This window comes from Gorilla gorilla, chromosome 14, assembly GCF_029281585.2.
Source record: "Gorilla gorilla gorilla isolate KB3781 chromosome 14, NHGRI_mGorGor1-v2.1_pri, whole genome shotgun sequence".
Lineage (NCBI taxonomy): Eukaryota > Metazoa > Chordata > Mammalia > Primates > Hominidae > Gorilla > Gorilla gorilla.
Window position 1 is genome coordinate 75,259,054 of NC_073238.2, and position 16,975 is coordinate 75,276,028.

The 16,975-nt window shown below is 40.8% G+C and overlaps 2 long non-coding RNA genes across 5 annotated transcripts in view; one reads left to right on the forward strand and one right to left on the reverse strand.

Moving 5' to 3' along the window:
- Positions 1–2,787: 2,787 nt before the first annotated feature.
- On the reverse strand, positions 2,788–6,601 carry LOC134757071 (uncharacterized). 2 transcript variants are annotated; one of them, XR_010130674.1, is made up of 3 exons: positions 6,540–6,601; positions 6,333–6,446; positions 2,788–2,814 (listed from the first exon to the last, which is right to left on the reverse strand). It is a non-coding gene; the product is annotated as an uncharacterized lncRNA (long non-coding RNA). The 2 variants fall into 2 exon arrangements; XR_010130673.1 differs by lacking the exon at positions 2,788–2,814 and adding an exon at positions 5,358–5,708.
- Positions 6,602–7,781: 1,180 nt separating this feature from the next.
- Positions 7,782–16,975, forward strand: part of LOC109029325 (uncharacterized) — a 110,540-nt gene continuing 101,346 nt past the window's right edge. For all 3 annotated transcript variants that reach the window (XR_008670886.2, XR_008670889.2, XR_002008382.4), the window contains exon 1: positions 7,782–7,914. This is a non-coding gene — a long non-coding RNA (uncharacterized lncRNA). The remainder of the gene's footprint in view (positions 7,915–16,975) is intronic.

A 16,975-nucleotide genomic window follows, 5' to 3' on the forward strand; every position in this document is an offset into this window, starting at 1 on the left:
TGTTTCTTTAAAGTTTTCTTCTGTTCCTTTCCTTGAAATTGTGTTTTAGAGTTTTAAATGTCTTTTATATGCATTTTTTTGGGGTTTTGGTCTCTTGCATGTTGAAGGATTTATCAAATAACCTGGTGCTTCTTGGCTGTCTAATAATACACAGAGGGAGGTGCTAAACAGCTGTTTGCAAGCTCTGTGTGCAAGAGTGGGTTTGCTGTGGGGTTATTGGGCAGTAACTGTGTTTTCTTTGGAGTGCTCAAATATCAATATAATTAGTTTCTTCTGTGGGATAGTTTCAATTTTCAGAAAAGATATCCTAGCCGTATGAGTCTGGCTTTTGGTGCTCTAGGGGCTGGGGAGCAGAAGGGGGCACTGGGCTTCTCTGTATGTAGACTTCCAATTAGGCCTCCTGCCTCAGTCCTCTACTGTATGAGATGTCTCTGAGTCTGGAGCGGCTCAACTTCAGTCCCTCAAAAGAGTAAACATCTGGTCTCCTTGGAGGTGAGCATAAGGGGAATTGCCTAACCACACAGACTGGGAACAGGGACTTGAGAGTCCAACTGCCCCTTGAAAAGGCTTTTATACCCACCCTGGTATTTGGACCGCAAGTATACTCTGAAATCTGTTACTTCTGAGTTATAACACTTTAGCTCCAAAGGGTAGATTACACAGCTTCTTGTTATTATTGCCCTCTGAAGGTATTTAAATTTCACCTTTTTCTTTGCTAAATTAGTCACCACTTCTTAATTCACTCTGTCTTCCAAAATTTTGTTTGCATCTCTTGCACTCTGCCGCCTCTCTTCCCACTCTCTTCATCATTGGGAGTGCATACTAGTTTTATTACTTTACTATTTAGTGACATTTCAGGAGAGAGAGAAGATAAACATGTGTTTGATCTGCCATGTTTAACCCTAATTGAATTAAAAATGAAACAACCACAAACTGGGCCTCTTTGTCTTGTGAGCTGCTAGTTTGTGATATCAGGTCTAAATTAATCTTGTGTTGACTAAAGCTTGTCTCTGATAAACATGATTCTAGGCAAGTAACACAAATTTGAGTCCAGAGCTTTTGATATTCTTGAATATTTATTTATATGGGTTGTTCGCCTATTTTCTCCACTAATTTCATTTTAATTTCTTACACAAATACACCAACCAGGTAAAGAACCTTCAATCATGACATCACTGTCTTGGCATCCAGAAACAAATCAACAATGTATTAGCATCACTTGTGTGTGTGGCATAATTGGGACCAATTGGATCCCATAGCAACGACTGCTTTCATGTTGAAAATCTCTGTACACCCAAGTGATTAAAAGGCTTAGCTAATATTCTTCTTGTTTCTATGTTGGTGGAAGTTCACAGTAATGGAATCTGACCAGTTTAATGAATTACACTCTGACTAGGTGGCTGCTTTTTGTCTTAGACTCCAAAGGCAGACTTACAGCTCTGTTTACTGTTAAACAGATGCTTTGCCTCACCACTTGTCTTTCAGTTGCAGAAGATATCCATTTTATTGCGAAATTAAATTGGTATGGCTGTCTAATTAACTGTATCTAGACAAATTATTTCCCCATCTTCTCGTTTTGTTCCATAATCCTATTCAAAACCAGATCCCAGGAGGAGAAACAGCATGTCTTCACCAGCTTAGCAAACATCTTATGAGGCAATGCTTGTTGCATTCGAGGCTTTGCTGCCTTAACAAAGAGGCAAGGATGTGAATGGTGACTGTTCAGTGGCCGAAGGAGTCAAATCTGCTCTCAGGTCCCAACATGTGAGGTCCCAGGGATCCCATGTCACCAGGATTCTGTCTAAGGAGAGGTCCTTGAAGACACTATGTTGTAGAGTATGAACAACTATCCCAGTTTGCCTGAGACTGAGAGGTTCCTCAGGACCCAGTGCTAGAAGTAGGAAAGTCTTGGACAAATGGGAAGTTAGTCACGCTGGCTATCAGAGGACAGGGATCATGTGAAACCCCATAGAATTAAGACTTACCTGAGCTACAAACTAAATGGGGAAGTGCTGTTTATAACTAAAGAGATTGGCATAGGAATGCTGAAGACCAAGCTGGCCATTGCCTAATGTGCCATCCAATCTGGATAGCTGGTCAACCCTGGATTATTGGCTAACTCCAGCACTTCTCTATGATGAGAGAGCTCTGCATCCCAACAACTCTTGCTCATTCTAGCTTCCCACACTGCTCTCTCTACAGAATGTGCTTGATGGCTATGATTATCTTTCAAAGAAAGAGCTGTAGCACCAACATCAGGAGGAGGAGCAAAGAGTTAAAGCAGCCTATTATAAATTCTCATCCATATGTTTTGATAGATTTGGGCACTCTGAGAACCACGCACTTACCGAGAAAGAAAAAAAGTACAAGTCTGTAACCATACCATCCTGGATGTGTCTGATCTTGTCTGATCTCAGAAGCTAAGCAGGGTTGATCCTGGTTAGGATTTGAATGGGAAAAAGAAGCAAATAAAAAAGCGGCATGGCTCTCCCACTCCTGGCTTCTTCCTTTTCACCAATCCCACCTGCCTGTTCTGCCTGTGATCCAAGGCAAGAAATTGTCAGTTTGTGTCTTTCCCCAGGATGGATGTGGCTCCCCGCCATGTCAGCTAATTGACCACCTTGAACTCCCCATTTTCAACAGCTTGTTGTGGCCAAGGGGAAGTCCTAGAGATCAGGCTGGGACTCAAAGCACCCTCTCAGCGTGTACTCCTACCTGAGGCCAGGTCTACACATCATGTATCCTCAGCTCAGCTTCTGTCTATCAGAGCAGGGTATCACTTCTGACCAATGGTTTTGCTCTCATCAGTCTCTCCTAAGACACACTCAGAGACAAGGACTTTATTATTGCTTCAATTACTCTATCTTACAGGACACATCTAACAATTAAAATATTCTTATGACCAGGTTATGTTAACCACTCCAAAATACTCTCTAATTTACTGTAACAATCCAAAATGTAACAACTCAAACATAATGAACAGGAGTTTCATTCCTTCTTATTCTAATGTGTAATAATTACAGAACTTTAATGAATCACCTATGTAGAGATAAACCATATCTTAATCTTGTAGGAGCAGTTGAGTGATGTGCCTTAGATCACATACCTAGTAAGAGAAGAGCTGTGCTTCTGCTTTGGGCTAACCCAAAGCTCGTGGTCTTTCACCCACAACACGCTGAGTGGTGCTAGCCCTCCTTTTTGTCTTTTTACATGGCCCCAACCCATGTTATGTAAGAAGGGTAGGGTCCTTCTCAAACAGAGGTATGAGAGAAAGGAGGAAGGGAGCAAAAGGAAGATGGTAACCATCTCTTCTGCTGCTGTTGATCCCTTAAGTCAATCAGTAAATGTTTCTTTCTGTTTCTCTTTGTCTTTCTGATATCTGAGTCTTTTTCGGTGTTTTATTCAAAGTCAAGCTTTCTGGCTTGATATGAATCCTGTCTAGACCATAAATAGTCATCCCCTCTAATTTCTTCATATTTTCCTAATGCTTTCTCTTGCTCGTGTTGTGGTTCGCAGGTTTGTACAGTTTCTTCTATGTTGGGCTAACAGTTCGCATAGGGAGTTTTGGCTTTCCCTAGAATCCCTAAAAAACTCTCCAGTCCTCTCCCTTGTTTGCATACAAATCAACTAGTATTTTAATTTTTTTTAAACCTCACCTAGGTGTAAATTCTATCCAGACTCCCATTCAGGAGCACCTCTTTCTACCCAGGACCCTAACAATGTATTTAGTTTGGATCATGGAGCCCTTTCAAAACTTCTTTCTGGGTGTCTGGAATTTAAAAGTAGCCTGATGGTTACCCTTTCATATTTTAAAATTTTATCTAATTTGTGCAGTTCTCATTCTGTTTTCTCTTTTCCAGTGTGTGGTTATTCCCTAATATATGTTAATTCATATGCTTGTAATTTGGGTGTTATTTTATTATTTGAACTCATATGCCTGCCATTTAGAATTTATCTTCTGTCATTCTGAAGTCTTTGCACATTATTCCAGTTTATTGTAATGTACAAATTTCATCAGATATGTTCCTTTTCCATTATTAGTATTCAGTGTTTTTGGGTCTTTGAGAGGCTCAATGCCAGGAAAATCCCAGGGGAAGACAAAACGCATGTGCCCAGTAGGACTTGTTGAAAATGATTTCAGATGAGTAACATTGTTTTTTTTTTGACATGGAGTCTTGCTCTGTCACCCAGGCTGGAGTGCAGTGGCACGATCTCTGCTCACTGCAACCTCTGCCTCCCAGGTTCAAGCAATTCTCCTGCCTCAGCCTCCTGAGTAGCTGGGATTACAGGTGACCGCCACCACGCCTGGCTAATTTTTGTATTTTTAGTAGAGATGGGGTTTCACCATGTCGTTCAGTCTGTTCTCGAACTCCTAACCTCGTGATCCACCCACTTTGGCCTCCCAAAGTGCTGGGATTACAGGCGTGAGCCACCACGCCCGGCTCAGAGCAATTCTTAGAGGAGAAAGGAGGATAAAGGCATAAGGAGTTGGGGGTGGTGGTGTGTGACTTGTGAAATTGAGAATCACTAAAAGCTGTAGGTGGAGGGGAAGGTCCACAGTGCATTTCAAGATGACAGAAATAAAAGGCGGCTCCACTGGTCAGTGTTACATCTTGGAAGTCAAGAGGCTAAATCTGCTCCTGGTGTTTAGTTGTGCATATTGATTATTAATAAAATAATACATGTAATTCTTAACAAAATATTAGAAGCCTCAATAGCAGAAAAATAACAAAATCTATTTTAGAAAAACTTAAATCCTGAGAAGGGAAAAAAAATAAAGTGATAGACAAGTTTTTACACAGAACAGACATGAACACGTTATCTTAATCTCCCGGAGGCTTTGGGCCATTTTAATTCTTTTCCAACTTACAAATTACCTTAACATTTCTAAGGGACACAGATGTCTTACATTGATAAGTAGAATGTCAAGCATCACTTCCAGTAACAGGAAAAGAATCCACCGCCTTTAATTTTTACGTCTAATTGACTTCAGTTCAGGTGTAGTCAAATGTATATTATTTCTTAAATTGACACCTTCCATTTAAGATGTCTTATTTTATATGTGTCAGAGTCACAGGTGTGAAATTAGTCACTGGGAAGGCTAACTGTTCCAGATTCTTTTGACCTTATGGCTGGAGGGAATTTAATTGTAACCTCATAAAAAGAAAGGAATTCTGGCCACTAGGGAAGATGATTACATGGTCATTGACAATGTGAACTTGAATGGCTACATTAGCTCTTTAATTATAATGAATCAAGAAGAAACGTTCAAGGTTGGAAAGGAGGCACCTGGTAGGGGATAATGACAGGTAGTTATGCAAATGGTGTCAACACTTACAGAATGAAGAGACTGGAGCTTCTTTGAGCCAGTTTGAAGATTTCAGCCAAGAGAAGTGCAAGACTCACAAAAGGTTCAGTGTCATTAAAACTACTCTGTCAAGTGGCACACTTCTATTCAGTAAATTGCAAGCTGGGGTTTTTCTTGGCTAGGAAGGTGGCTCAGTTGTCTTGTCTCCCTTGAATTGTTCATGCTAATTTTTTTCCTTTTTTTTCTTCCCTTTATTTCTTTTTTTCTTTTTTAGTCTGTGTCTTTCTACGTTGCCCAGGCTGGGCTTGAGCTTCTGAGCTCATGTGATCCTCCTGCCTCTGCATCCCGAATAGCTGAGATCACAGGCATATGCTCTTCATGCTAATTTAGTATTAGTTCACTTAAATGTGAATGGAGGGGGAAAGGAAAATAAAATAGCTGAAATCAATAGCGTATATCAAAAGCTCCCAGTAACCAAGTTTTCTTCATATAAGTTCTCATAATTTAAAAAAAAATTGTTTCGTTTTGTTTTTGTTTTTTAGTCTTAGCTCTGGCTTTAACTTCTATTATCTCAAAGCACCTAGGGCTCTTCTTAATGAACAGAACATACTCATTAAGACTAAATAATGATTGAAGGAATGGAAAATCATGGGAACATGAATGTTATAAAGGAGAAATAAAAGCAACTCAAAATGGAATTAAAGGAAACAGATTCAGTATTAGATCTCAATTTACATACCTATTATAACACTAAAAATAGATGTATTTCTTGGAATTCTTTAAAGAAAGTCTGTTGAGAACACTTGTGAGATAATCATTTTTAGTCAGAGATGACTTAATTAAGGTAAGGATATATAAACAGCTTTTACCACCCACAGGCAAAGTACTGTTGTTTGTCAGAATAATGGAACTGGTTTCTGTTTATAGAAAACCAGACGGTCCTCATTGGAGTTCCTTCTTCTAAACAATGGAAAAAAAATGCCCCTGTGAAAAAATACATTTTCTTAGGATGTAGAATCATTACCTTGGGTGGTATGTTTAGGGAGAGAACAGTTATTCCTCACTGCTAATGCTTCCTTCCATGTGGCTAGAACTTCTGTTAGAATCATTTCCCTCTGCCTCTCTTGTTACTTCTCTCCTGGGAAAGAGGTTTTATTTGATATGAAAATTTGGGAGAAGACACTGAGCCTCACCCTCTTCTCCAGTGCCATCCTGCCCATAAGAAACCCACATTATTGGTTCCTCTAGGCCAGTCTTCTCAAAATGTGTTCTTGGGCCAACAGTACCAGCACCTGGAGAAGTGAGAATTTGTTACATAAATGCCAAAGATGGCCTCTGTATATTGGGCCTATTATTTACTCCCTCACAGGAGGCTGGGAGCAGTGAGCTCAAAAGCCCAGCAGTGCCCAACTCAATGTTTACACACCCAGTTGTTTTAAACATAGCCCAGATAAGTAGGTTCTTAGCCATTTAGATACTTTTTGTTTTGCCTACCCTGTGAAACTGCACCTGACATCTGCTAGCCATTGACAGGAGAAATCCTGCATCTATACCAAGACTCCTAGCTCTGCTACCCTTGGGAGCTCATTGACCCAGAGACTCTGCTGGGCTGCTGAGGGTACCACTTAGTAATTGTAGTTCTCCCCTCTGATTCCCTCTCTCTTGGGAGTTCCCTTGTCCTCTTTCTCTTCGGAATGGTCTCATGCTCTGAGAAACTTCCGCCAGGAGCGGACTTCTCAGTGTCACCCAAATAAAGCTTGCTGTGTGTTAGTGCCCTCTCATGGCCACAACATTTCATCAGCCCCCAAACCCCTGGAACTCACTCCAGAATTCCACATTTTCTGATTTTACCTCAGATCTATCGAATCAGAAACTCTTGGGTCAGGCCCAGTAATCTGTATTTTAATAAGCCTGGCAGATGATTCTGTTGCCTGTGGGAGTCTGAGAACAACTGCCTTAAGTTTTATAGGGGGAGGGCCCCAGTGGGGAGGCCTACAGCTCTCCGGTATATGTGCTGTGACCTGGCAGGTAAGTTCCTGTATTACTTATCTGTTGCTGTGTAACAAATTGCCCCCAAAACTTAGTGGCTTAAAACCACACACATTTACTATCTCACAGTTTTTGTGGCCTGAGAATTTAGAAGCAGTTTAGAGGGGTGGTTCTGCTCAGGCTTTCTCATGTGGGTATAGTCAAGGGGGTTGGGGCTTCAGTCATCTGGGGGCTTGAGGGCTGGATGATCTGTTTCCAAGGTGGCTCAGTCACGTGGCTGTTGGCAGGAGGCCTCAGTTCCTCACCATAAGAGTGCCTCCACAGGGCTGCTTGGGTAACCTCATGACCTGGCAGCTGGCTTCTCCCAGAGAGAGAGAGAGAGATCCATGAGAGAGCAAGACAAGTCATAATGTCTTTTGTGACCTAGCCTCAGAAGTCACATTTGTCATTTTCACAGTATCCTATCAGTCCTATGAGTCAGCCATATACAGCATGGAACAGGGCTCCACAAGGACATGAATACCAGGTGGCAGGGATCACTGGGCCATCTCTCTAAATCAGGAATGAAACATTTGCAACCTGTGTCTCCCAAACATGATATGTCTCAATCATCAAAGGTAATATTTTACTTCTGTTTATGCCCATGCCTCATTTGATTGGGGAAAAGCAATGTTTTTTACTAACCACCTCAAAACCCAACATATAAAAATTATAAATCATGGTGACCTCTTTTTTGAATAAACTGTTGATAACTAATAACATATATAATCTTTAATATATATTTTTAATCTTTTATATCTGTCTTTATATATCTCAATATATCTTTAATCTTTATATATATGAATATATATCTTTTTGAATAAACTATATATCTTTACCGGGATGTGTCACAGCACCTCAAGGACAAAAACTCCTGATCTATCCCACTGTGTTAGTCTACTTTGAATTGCTATACAGGGGTATCTGAGGCTGGGCAATTTATAAAGAGAAGAGGTTTATTTGGCTTACAGTTCTGTAGGCTGTACAAGAAGCATGGTACTAGCATCTGCTAAGCTTCTGGTGAGGTCTCAGGAAGCTCACAATCAAGATGGAAAGTGAAGGGTGAGCAGCGTGTCACATGGTAAGAGGGAGCAAGAGAGGAAAGGGGAAGTGCCAGGCTCCTTTAAACAACCAGATCTCATGTGAATTAACAGCGAAAGCTCACTCATTACTGGGAGGAGGGCACCAAGCCATTCATGAGGGATCCACTTCCATAACCCAAACACCTCCCACTAGGCCCATCTCTAATAGTGGGGATCGCATTTCAACATGAGATTGGGAGGAGATGAATATCCAAACCATACCACCTGGTAAACCTATTTTTTCTTTATTTCTTTTTAAAGTAAAGAGCACCACTATCCACCTAGCTGCCCAAGTCAGAAACCTGGAAACCTGACTCCTTTGCCCCAAGTCCTGTTACTCACTGAGCCCTGCTTATTCGATCTCTTGAATGGCTCTCAGATTGGACCACCTCTCTTCTTCACCAAAGCAGTCTCTCAACAGGATTGTAATAATCTCCCCAGCTGTTCTCCCTGCCTTCCATGTGAAAAATAGTGTAGAGGCAGGACAGAGTGGAGGCAAGGAGGCCAGCTGGAGATGTCATGTCAATCCAGTTGAGAGAGAAAGTTGTGATGATGGAGAGGGCTAGACCAGTCTGATAGTGATTCAGGAGATAAAATGAACAGTACTCCCTGATTTCTCTAAAGTGATATCTTCTTTCAAGTCTTTGATGGTTCTCCTTTGCCCTCAAAGTGCCAATTCTGAGAAGGCTTTGTGAGACGTTCATAGCCTGGCTTGATTTACATCTCCAGCTTTCTCTTTTAGATACTATCCTGAGCCAGTCAGAACTTGTTAAATCCATCATTGCCTATTTCCACTCAGCACCACACCCTTTTTGTATACTTTCTCCTCCACCTGAAATGCCCTTTGCCCCACCCTGTTCACTCAAGGAGCTTTTATTTGTTCTTCAGGTCTTGGTTTAGATGTTTCTTTTTTGGCGGGTGTGACCTTTTGGGACATCCAAGTTTGGATTAGAAGCCTTTTTATGATCTCCAGCCTTTTTATGATCAGCATGGGGTAGTTAATCATAGCACTTGCTAATATTGAAATGTCAATTTACTTGAATCTCTCCTCTACAAAACTGTACAGTGCTTGAGGCAGGGACCATGACTTATAGACTTTTTTATGCCAAGTCCCTGCCATATGTTTGGCACTTGATATCATTTGTTGAGTGAATGAATGCTTTTATACTTATTACTTAATGTCTTTTGCTTATTATCTTAGTGGGGGGTTGTTTTGTTGGTTGTCGTCTCATTTGGTTTATGTTCTGTCCTCCCTCCTTCCCACCCCCATACTTCCTTTCCTCTTTCTACTTCATTTCTTTTCTTCATACATTCCCAAATATTTGTTGAGCTCCTACTGTATACCAGCAAGTGCTTCTGTAACTTCTACTATTTCTTCACACCTTCTGTCCTGGATTTCTCTACTTGCTGTTGTTTTTAATTTTTACTATGAAAGGGGATAATTTTTAAGATCCTTCTAACCTGTGTCTAACCTTGTAATGAAGATAGTCGACAATGCTTGAGATGCTTGAAATACTACTCTAAATGCTCAGGGATGTGGTCACTTGACCACGGTGATGCACAAGTCTATTTTCTTAAACATATAAAAATACTAGGGTGAGCATATTTACTGGGTTCCTTCTAGAGGAACATATTTATGAAGAAAAGGACACCAAGGTTATCTGCAGTACTTCACAGTGTGTGGGTGGATGTTAATGTGGCTGTCTCCAATCACAAATTATAGGGGACTTATCTGACAGTGGTGTGCTGGTAAATTGGCTGTCTGGAAAAAAAAAAAAAAGCCCTGATGTGTAGCATTTGCCAGTTTTCATGATATAAATACTCCCCTCCTGGCTGATTTCAGGCTACTAATATGACATCACTGAATACGGAGTTGGGAGGTGATAGGGAGAATCGGCTCATTGCTGCTAAATCAGGGGCATGGGTTTCCAGGAAGACAGTGCTGGACAACTATTGTGAGGTTGTCTAGTGTTTTGTCTCCTTTTCTGAAACTTGTCCTAACCATGGCACAGTTGACACACAGATTATTCTGACGGGAATAATTGGAATAATCAGAATGATGGGAATAATCAGCTCAACTGGGCTGAGGAATGTACTTTCTAGATTTGGAATTGGTTTGGCTAGTTTCATGAATAGAGAAGATATAAATTGGGAATTAGTATTGAGACCATTTCCTTCAAATGGGCTTAGAACAGAATAAACCCACCTGCAGCAAGAAAGCAGCAGCAACAGGAGATAGAACGGAATGTCTGGGTTTGTACAGCTTTCAAGCAGTGCCTCTGTCTATGGAGCTGTGAGACTCCCTTGGCCTCTTGGCTTATGCTAGCTCCATCTTATTTGAAAATCAAGATCTTAATAGCACAAAGAATCTGGCTGAAAAACAACAATATCTTTCTTTTCTAATTTATCTCCCAACCACCTATCCAGAAATTAACCTCTGAAATAATAAATCCTTGATTATAGATTTAAAAGAAATGGTTCTTATAGATAAGAAAATCTCTTTCACAAGAGCAACTTCCAATAGGCCAGTGGTTTTCAAAGCATCTTTCCTGGACCCTTAGGGTCCAAGAAACCCTAGAACTCTGTGATGTCTTGGGGACTAGAAAAACAAGTACAGTGGACAGAGGTCCAGACTCCAATTGTAACATCACCCAAAGCAGCTCTGGGCTTATGTACTTTAGAAAGATGTTCCATTTGCAATTGTATTCATACAGTTTTCCCTGCTGAAGCCTTAGGTAAAATTGAGAAGAGGTTGGCTTGCCTTCTGTGTCCTTAGCTCTCCCTTTCTGCTGCTGCTTTCCTTCTAGGCACCTGGCTTCACCCTCTCTCAGAATCTTCCTGTCACTGCCTCTTGCAGAAGCAGCTCTCAGGAAAGGGCAGATAACTTACAGTACATGAGGATGAAACTAACTGTTAAGTCTAAAGGTGTTAACTTTCTAATACTATCTGCATCTCAGTGGAGGACAATGTAAAGCCCAGGGCAGAAGCCATAGTCATAAAATTTCAATCATCATCCAAGAGGTGGATGTGGAAATGAGATGTGGGTAAGATGGAAGTATTTTCCTGCAACTTCGGAATTTTCCTTGTAGACAATGAACTCTTTGGGGCAGTCATGAGGTTCATTTCAGAGTCAAGGGCATGAATCCTCCTTACTCAGGAACTGGATATGAGATGGAGTGATTTTCAGTTTTTTTACTCTGGTTTCGCTTAGACAAAGTACTTGCATTCCTAGTATTAGCATTTTATTTTTTAAGTTTTGTTTTTCAATAGCAAATATAAATGAATGCGCTGAGCTGGGGTATGTCAGCTTACTTTTTTGAAAAACAAAACTAGTCCTCAATGATATTTAGTACTTTTCTTGGCTCAAGATTTTAGATTGTTTTTTAATAGATCTCATAGTTCTCTAAGTGGAGGTGGCACACCTAAGTCACAGCACTAGGGAGATAATCAACAGGAAGATGGACATGTGAATTTGGAAAAAATCCAAAACTCAAAACAATTCCTGAGGACACCTCTGAGCATAATCATTGATATAAATTTGTGAAGCATGGTGCGTCAATGTGGAGGGCAGAATAAGGTGTAGAATACACTTTGGCTGAGGAGTTCTAACATGCCTTAGGCTTCAGATGGAATAAAACACATTCCTCAGAAACCTCCAGGAGAGGAGGAAGTGTGACATTTTCCACACATGTCTAAAATGTGGAAATTACCTGGATTCCCATAGGTTTTCTTACTGACGTTAGTGACTGTAACCACATGTAATAGGATTTTATAATGAGCACATTCCCTTTGAATGTGTTCACTGTAACCCCTAGATTATATTATGTATAACCTAATTAACAGGATATCGAGTAGATTTTCAGTTAGTACACTAAAGACAATTACTACTTAAATACTCAACAGTTTTAGGGAAAAATAGAAAAAGTGATTTCATTGCTACATAAATATATAACATAAAATAACATGCACTCTTTCTTGTGTCCTGACTTTTGTTTTTCGTTTGCCATTGAATCATTTGGCTCTGATGTTTTGCTATGAATCTTGTTTAGCTGGTAATTGCTTTCACTCAAATGGGCCATTTATATATGAATTTCATTTTAATAAAATTTTCTCTCTGATAAAAGTCTCTTGTTTGCCTATCTTAAATTTATAGGCCAAATTTTGTTCAATTAATAATCTTTTTTTTCACATTTCTTTAAGGCTTTCTTATAGATTTCCTTTTTTTTTTTTTTTTTTTTTTTTTTTTTTTTTTTTTTTTTTTTGCGTGGAGTCTCGCTCTGTCACCCAGGCTGGAGTGCAGTGGCATGATCTCGGCTCACTGCAAGCTCTGCCTCCCAGGTTCACACCATTCTCCTGCCTCAGTCTCCCGAGTAGCTGGGACTACAGGCGCCCACCACCAGGCCCGGCTAATTTTTTTTTGTATTTTTAGTAGAGATGGGGTTTCACCGTGTTAGCCAGGATGGTCTCGATCTCCTGACCTTGTGATCTGCCCACCTCGGCCTCCCAAAGTGCTGGGATTACAGGTGTGAGCCACTGCGCCCGGACATAGATTTTCTTTTACAGCTTTTTAGTGTCATGTTATTTGGTGGTGTGATTTGATCTTTTTTTGTGAAGTTTTTTTTTTCTTTGCAATGATGGGATTTTCCATCCTTCTGTTTATCTTTCCTGTTTCCCTGCCACTGAGTGCAATTTTTTCATACCTGTACAACTACATGTTTTAGAATTTGACACTACCTCTCATAAGATTTTGGAAGACTACAAGAGCGAAGATTGCCTCACATAAAATGTTTGTCATGGTCAGAGCTTTCTTTTTCAATAAGGTCAACGAACGTGTCAATTAAGCCTTTGCTTCTCTTCTTTCTCATGCCAATGGGATGGAAATAGCCACCAAGATGAGCCAGAATGGGCAATTTTCTGAATATCTACTAAGTGCTGCTGGAATAGAAAACCCATATGCCATTTCCTTTACTCTTTATAATAATCTCCAATGTGAAGTAGCAATATCTTCAGTTCATTCATGAGTGGTCTCACAATGGGTATCAAGAGGATCACACAAATTTCCTGGTGCTGGGCATTTTCTTGCATGTTTCTATATACATCTTAAAAGCTGTCATAGCCGGGCATGGTGGCTCATGCCTATGATCCCAGCACTCTGGGAGGCCGAGGTGGGTGGATCATATGAGGTCGGGAGTTTGAGACCAGCCTGACCAACATGGAGAAACCCCGTCTCTACTAAAAATACAAAATTAGCCGGGCGTGGTGGCATATGCCTGTAATCCCAGCTACTCAGGAAGGCTGAGGCAGGAGAATAGCTTGAACCCGGGAGGCAGAGGTTGTGGTGAGCTGAGATCACGCCATTGCACTCCAGCCTGGGCAACAAGAGCGAAACTCCATCTCAAAAAAAAAAAAAAAAAAAAAGCTGTCATAGATGTAAGCTTTAGGCAAACTCACAGTACTTCTGACAGCCTGATGTTCTGGCTGCTGCACTATTTCTCAAATGATTTCTAAATATTGGTGGTACCTTTGATTTGTTCCTTTCTTTTTGTGAATGGGGGCTTGAATAAATTGAATTAAAAGGAATTTGTCATAAACAGCTGCTATTTGTTAATATTTCCCAACTGATTTTGCTCAGTAGTAGAGATTTCTAGAACTAAATATTTAGGATCTACTGGCCTTGATTTGTTTTACAGGTGGATCAATTGTTTATTCATGTAACAAATATTTATAGAGAACTGACTGTGTGAAGTTATTTGTTATTTCTAACTGTTGTCATCAAAAGAGGATGAATCCTAACTGGAAAGACTAACAGATAGGCATATTTCTCTAAAAAGAAAGAAGATATAGGGAGATGAGGTTATGGATGAGGGTAGTAAGATGAAGACTGGAGGGTGCATGGGGGGAAATGGTCTGGATTTGTAGGCTAGAGGTTGCCAGGGACTTCTGGAGGAAAATATATGTTTAATTTTCATGGAAACATCCAGGCTAGGCATTATTAGCCCTTTTTATAGTTGAGGAAATTGAGGCTGCTGAAGGGACACAGTTACATCTGTATAAAACCCTGTGCCATCATGGTAGGGTGTCTGGGAGCAGGGGGCACAAAGATGAATGTGAGATAGAGATGTCTTCTTCTGAGCCACAATATGACATGTTTCAGGAGTATTTATAAAGTATCACATACAGCATAAACCCTCTTTTGTGTCACCACAAAATCAATAATGAAATATTGTGAATGAGAAAAGCTATTCTATGGGGTGTATGAATATAATTCTTGTGAATAAATTGAGTTTGGGCATTTTGGATTATGCCAGAGGTCCTTAGTCTTGCATGAGGGTGGTACTGGAGGAAAAATGAAGCTTTGAGAAATAAAATGTTTGCCAGAGCTTGAACTCACATCTGCTGAGTTGGAGGCTGCTGTTTGTAATGCCCGTGTTTGGTCCAGAATATGTTAATAGAGTTTACCCACAGGTTTCCCCAGAAGTATCCCAGTCATGGGCTGGGCACTGTGGCTCATGCCTGTAATCCAGCACTTTGGGAGGCTGATGCAGGTGGATCACCTGAGGTCAGGAGTTTAAGACCAGCCCCACCAACATGGTGAAATCCTGTCTCAAAATACAAAAATTAGCTAGGCGTAGTAGTGCGTGCCTGAAGTCCCAGCTACTTGGGAGGCTGAGGCAGGAGAATCACTTGAACCTGGGAGGCAGAGGTTGCAGTGAGCTGAGATAGCGCCATTGCACTCCAGCCTGGGTGACAAGAGCGAGATGCTCTCAAAAGAAGAAGAAAAAAAGTATCCCAATCACTCTGGGAGCTCCAAGGACACCGTGGCCACACGTGAGGAGGTCCCGGGGCTTACAGGAGCAATTGTGGAAGGAATAGACTGCTATCCTTAATTAAAAACAAAACAAAACATTGACCAACCAGTTAATGTTCTTTTGTGTTATTCATGAGAAATTCAACTGTATTTTGTAGGTGCTTTCTTTTCACATTGAGATGTCATACCTATCAAATAACCAATCTGCAAAGATTCATTGAACAGGAAAGGGATGACTGTAGAGTCTTGATAGTTGCATGCAGCACTGAGGCACCTTTTAAAAAAGATTGAAATACGTGGTGAAACCTCATTTAACAAGCCACACCCATAGCTGCTTGTTCCTCAAGTCTAGTTTAAAAAACCCCATTTATGTGGAATAATTGCCTTCTTTTTATTCACGGTAAGAATGATCTCACCAGCACCATTGGCATCCCCTGACTGCTTGTTAGAGATGGAGGATCTCAGGCCCCACCCAAACCTTCTGAATTAGAATCTGCAGTTTAACAAGGTCCGCAGGTGATTCCTATGTACATTACAGTTTGAGAAGCACTGCTCTAAGGCAATTTTAGGCTCTGAGGTAGATTAAAAAATACCAGGAATGTCTTCGCCCTGCCTGAGCTTGCGTATAATGGCAATTAGTTGAAAGCACATGAATTAGCAATTAACAAAAGGCAGGAAGAGTTCCATGCCAAGCCAGTGGTACCCACGGAAAAGGCTGTAAGTGTTGGGAGAAAGAGCAATCACATCCAATTAGGTCTACCAGGGAAGATTTCAAGACGGCTGCTGCCTTCTGGTATTTCAAATTCTTTTAACTTCCAGCGCGTGCCATAGACCCCTGTAGCCCTAGGGGGCAGTGTGGTATAGTAAAAAGCAGTTTGTGTCACCTCCCCAGTGTTGTTACTCTGTGGTAGCCCTGGGATCTTGGGAGACCACTCAATCCCCACTGAACCTCAGTTTCCTGAGGAATAAAATAAAATACACTTTCCTTATAGGATTGTTGTAAAGATTCAAAGCCAAATGCACATAATGTCTAGCACATATCAGGTCCTCAGTTTCTCCCTTTCCCATCTTCTCTTTTGTCTAATCCATAGTTAACCTAATTCGTAGTTACAATGAAGAAAGCTGTGCTATTTGTTGCTGTCCAAGCATGTTGCCATGTTATGTTAAAGCAAATACATCTGAAAGAAGCTGTCAACGGTGGCTGGCTCGCTAGATAGCTAAGTTTCCTAACGGGTAGTGCTTGCAGAAGAAGTAATCTAACCAAGTGCTCATGATGGTTTATAGGAATTCAGAAGATGGCTTCAGCCTTTTGCTTATTTTCTTACCTTTCAAGGTAGTGTTAAGCCCAGAGCATGGCTATGTTGCAGTGGTGAGAACCTCCATAGGCCTAGATCTAAAGCAGTGGTTCTCAAGCTTTGATCGTACGTTGGAATTTCCTGGGGATTTATAAAAACTCCTGGTGCCTCAGATAGCTTCCAGACCAACAGAATAGACTTTCAGGGGTTGGAAAGTTAGTTAAGAAAGCACACCAGATGATTTTAATGTGTTGTCAAGGTTGAAAACCATTATAACCCGTGCATTACAGGCTTAATACCACTATAAACCATTCATTACAGGCTTAGTACTTAAGTGTAAGCAAGTAAGAGACTTCTGCCCCAGTGGTATGGCTTCCCTGTCAACAAACACATACGGTTCTTGTGGCTTCTGAGAAAATTTTAAGTTTAATCTGTTTAGAGTGTGACAGTTGAA